Source organism: Dipteris shenzhenensis, chromosome 11 (assembly GCF_047967505.1).
Source record: "Dipteris shenzhenensis isolate YYH24624 ecotype China chromosome 11, Dip_SZ_1.0, whole genome shotgun sequence".
NCBI classification, from domain to species: Eukaryota; Viridiplantae; Streptophyta; class Polypodiopsida; order Gleicheniales; family Dipteridaceae; genus Dipteris; species Dipteris shenzhenensis.
In genome coordinates, this window is record NC_141606.1 from 50,041,748 (window position 1) to 50,046,790 (window position 5,043).

Here is a 5,043-nt window from a genome sequence, read left to right on the forward strand (position 1 = left end):
GTCCCAAGGAAAATCTAAGTTATCATTGGTATGGGTACCTTCTTCAAGTTCATTATCCCACTCGAGGTTAGCCATAAAGAATGGCACCTGTAGATTGATTGGTTCTTCATGTGTGAGTGGAGGATCTACCTGTAGCACCTTAGCATCTATCTATGAGAAGATGGGGTCTAATGAATGGCAGTTGTCAATGGTTGCCAATGTTTGTATCCAGTTATTGACATTGCTTTCTGAATCACCCGCTATGGCATGTTGTTGCAGGGGAGCTAATTTGCTTGAGATTGTTGTTGAAGATGTGTCATTTAATGCACTAGGAACAATTAGTTTTATAGCTCCTATCCCCACATTCACCCTGACTGTGGTGTCAGGATTTTGGATTGTCAGTCTATCAGTTCCCCAGTCATGGAGGACTGATGCTTCCCGTAACCAAGGACATCCCAATAAGATTTGATAGGATTTTTTGGAGAGATCCAAGATTGTGAATTGAATGGAAAAGCGGACTCCTGCGACCTTTGTGGACATGCCATTCACTATTCCCAAGCGTTTAGCTGGCAAGGCATATGTTGAAATTAGCCTTTTGCATTGGTGGGAGACCCCATTCATCATAGAGCTCCTTTGATAGGACATTTACACCTTCTCCAACATCCACTATGGCTTGGACTTCATTATATGCCTTGTGGATCAAAGGCACAATAATGTTGCATATGTCATCTCTCTCACCCATCCACACAAGGATATCTTTTATGTCATTTATAGGTGGAGGGGGATTTGCAAGTTCAATCCATCCTTTGAAACTCTCCCAGAGATTGGGACAATTCTGTAGGAGGATTCCGATGGGAATTGACAGAGGGCAACTCAAGATGCTAGAGAGTGCAACTCAATCAAGTTGACGTGGTGCTACATTATGTTGTGGAGTCTGTTGTTCAAATAGAGGCTCGAGTATAGTATTAATACTTTGTGGGGCCAAGTCATGGATTGGGTCTTGAGCTTGTTTCTCAGCCTCAAATTGAGCTTGTTCCTTTTGTACCCATTGTTGAAGTGCCTGAAAATGAGCCTTCTCCACCTTTGCATTTGGGTATGGAGAACCTTTTATTTGAGGCTCGGGAGTTGGTGTGGATGAGCTTGGCTTCTTATTACCTGGCGGAGGTGGAGGCACTTGTGCTTTCTTTTTAAGAAGTCATTTTGGTTGGATTGGAATGTTAGGGTTTTTGGTGGCCTCTTTTTGCTAGCATGTAATTACATTCACAGGTTGTGATATTATGTTTGCTAGCCCCAGAATTTGATGGTCCACCCTAATGATGCTGATTGGGACGTCAGGCTTAACCTCTGTTTGTTGTGGGACCTTATTTTTCATGCGACAATCCATACAGGCATATCGTATGCCACAATCTCTATAGTGTGGTTGGAAAGTAGCTAGGCTGCCATGATGAGGGCACTCTGTGATTCGGTGATTTTCTCCACAATCATAGCATTTAATCGGTGTGGTGCTATGATGCCAAAAATTGATATTTTGAATTTGGCATTGGTATTGTTTTTCTCTATGTTTTATAAGAGTTTGAGTATCAAGTGATAGCCTGCTGGCGGCTCTCACTTATTTCTATTTCTATGATATTGTATGGGATGGAGAGGATGAGTGGAATGGCTCATTGTAAATACCATAGGTATGAATTATAAACACCTTGGTATGGGGTGAGAGTTATTTGTGTATGGGATATTATGGAGTTTTTAGAAAATAGGAAGAGTGAGTCATATAAAGAGGTGGGCTCATGTCCATGTGTTCCAATACTATAAGAGAGGCCACATGCTAAGTGTGTGGAAGGCATGTGGAGGAGTGTGAAGTCAAGAGGAATCCTTCTAGAACTCCTATGTGGAATAAGGAGGATGTGGACATGTGGAAAAGAGAGGGTCCCTATGGGCTCCATGTGAGGAGACTCTTGACTTTCTCAATATTTTAAGAGTCTTGAGCATCTTTTGATGGGACACATGGCAAGAGTAGCCAAAAAGGACATGGATGGTGACATACGTGCTTATGTGATTGATGGGGAAAGGAATCTACAGGCAGCAATTGTAAATGGGTAAAGGAGGGTAACAAAATCTCTATAAAAGGAGCCCTCCTCTCCCTTGTTCATCAATCTCTTCCACCATTAGGCCTTATGTTGTTGTAGCTCTAGTCTCCCCAAGCTTCTTCCATGAGCCTTCTCTCCCTCTTGTAGATATTCTCTTATGTAGACTCTTGAGTCCATCTCTCTCTAGTTTATTCTCTCTCTATGAGTAGTCTTGGAGCTTCCGCTCCCTCTTGTATGTATGAAACCTCTTCTTCTCCCTTGTGTTTGTAGTGTTGAAGTAGATTCTCACTCTATTTGTAATGAAGGTCACATCAGGTTCTCTCTCTCTTGAGTGTCTCATCCCTTTTCGCTTTTAAAGCCTTGAAAGTTCTTTCTATTCGGCCGCTCACTATGCATACATGGTCCATTTATTTCCTGAGCCACCATGCAAACTTCTTTCCCTCTTCTAGGCGAAATCTATGAGGGTTGGATCGTTGATTAAGGTGGAGTCTTGAGGGAGCATCCTGCTCAGGCGAAATCAGCCTGGGTGGTGTAGTTTTCATGACAGTTTGACCCCCTGTTAGTGTTTTGCTCATAACTTTCTACTCGGTAGTCCGATTGTAATGAAATTTATATCAACGTGAAGCTCTCTTTAAGATGCATGTTTATATGTGATCAAATCTTGAATCAGATACTGCTACAAAAAGATATGAGTCTTTGTGTTTGACAGTCTGTTTTCATAATAGTTTTTACCCTCATCTAGTAAACTGTCCATAACTTTTTGGCCGCTTCTTTGTTCCTACGAAACATATATCAGCATGAAGCTCTCTTTAAGGCACATGTTTGTATAGCTTAGATCTTGAATCAGATACTACTGCAAAATGTTATGAGTCTCTGTGTTTGATAGTCTATTTTCATGACAGTTTTTATCCCCTTCCAGTAAACTGTCCATATCTCTTCAACCGTCTGTCTGTTTTCAATGAAACTTATATTAGTGCGAAGCCCATCTCAAGATGCATCTGTTTATGTGCTTGAATCTTTAATGTCAGGTCTCTACTGAAAGTTGTAGGCCTCTGTGTCTAATTACAATTTGTAGAGTGTTTTGAGCTAAGTCTAAAGGTGTCTATGAAGGAGGTGCAATGTTTCCTCGGAATCTACCCATCCGACCCAATCAGCCCCTTCAAACTCCTTGATACATATCATTTCATGTCATGTTGAGCCACAAGATCTTCTTTCAACAATGTATCGCTCTTCTCTTTGTTGCAGACCGGCTCGCTAAGATTATGGCCTCTGCTGATCCTTTCCTTCTCCCTATGCTTGATTACAACATCACTTGGGATGTTACCATCTTCATTCTCATCTGAGGGAGGAAAGTATGGTGTGGTATCTTGGCATAAAATCTTCTTTATAATGTCCCATTCTCAATGATAAATATCTTTGTCAGTCAGTTCGAAAGTAGCAGGAAGTGAAGAGGTGCGTGAAGTTTATTACCCCCAACTTCATGTCACATCTTTTGGTGGAGACGCCGGGTACGTTTGGTATTGGATTCATCCCACCTTACTAAACGGTCTCGGGTGTACTTGATTACATGTTATGCCTAGAAGAGGCATGTGTTTTGATGAGATAAAGAAGATGCCTGGAAGAACTCTGTTAGAAGAGATTGCAACCCGTTTAAGAGAACTTGAAGATTGTGAAGGTGATGCTCGAGCTATTCGCACAGTCACCTTGATCATATCCTTTATGTTTGCACTGTTGAACATGTTGGTGAATCGACAATGCCAGCAGTAGGCACAATGATAGATTGGGGATTGTTCCATGCACTGGCAACTTGGTGTGAAGAAGAGTTGAGTCTTTGGGTAGTTTTTGACTATAACAGTGGAGCGGTGATTCTTAATGCTTTCAACTTCTTTTGATATGCAAATGATGAAGAGTACAATATCTTGAAGCTTTTATGTGCACTTCCTATTGTGAGAAGGGTGATTCTAGAATGCATGTATACACAATGTTTTCATGGTGCTGGTTGGTCATTTATTTTTGAAGATTTTGTTGAGGATCACATTGTGGAGGGTTTTCAACAAGTGGTTATGCATAATAAGTTGGTCTTGGTATACTAAGGCTCTGTGGGATCTTGTTCGGATCTTGTTTGGGATATTATTTGGATCTTGGTGTTTCCTTTTTGTGTTTCATCATGGTGAAGATTCCAGTGTTTCGAGGGACCCAAGGGGAAGACCCGGAGTCTTATCTTCAGGATTTTGTTCGAGGATGCCGGATTTCTGGATGGTCCATGAAGGATCGAGCAGAGATTTTTCCTGATTTTCTTGAAGGTGTAGCCTTGAGTTGGCATGAGACCTTGCCGGACTCTACCAAGGAGGACTGGGACCAAGTGGTGGCAGCAATGAAGCAGAGATTTGGGACAGTGGAGTCGCCAAATGCTTTGATGTTGTAGTTGGACCGGTTCTATCAAGGAGAGGGTGAGTTGGTCTCTGCGTTGGCAATCCAATATGAAACTTTATGGACAAAGTATGAAAGGGCAACTTTGCGAGAGGTGGCATCTACATCATCGGCCCCTCAAAGTCTCTCAGGGATGGAGCACTTAAAGATGAGCAAATTTGTTATGGCTTTGGAGCCTCGTCTTCGCTCAAAAGTAATGAGTAAAGATCCAACAACATACGTGGAGGCGCTTCGCATTGCGACCAAGAAAGAAGCTTCTCTAAAGATTGAATCCTCTTTTGTGTCTTCAACAGCTTCAACTTCTAAGGTGGAGGTAATGGGCACTCCTCAAGTACCAAAGTCCTCTGAGTTAGATCATAATATCTTCCAATTAATGGCAAAGTTTGTTGATTTGAAATTGCATTTGGTTAATGCACGACAACCTAGAGCACCAAAGAGTGAAGATAGGCCTCGAGATAGAAGTGGGGTCACTTGCTATGAATGTAATAAAAAAGGTCACTATCGCCCCGAGTGTCCTAGATTGAGAAAGAAAGAAGAAAAACAAGTATCC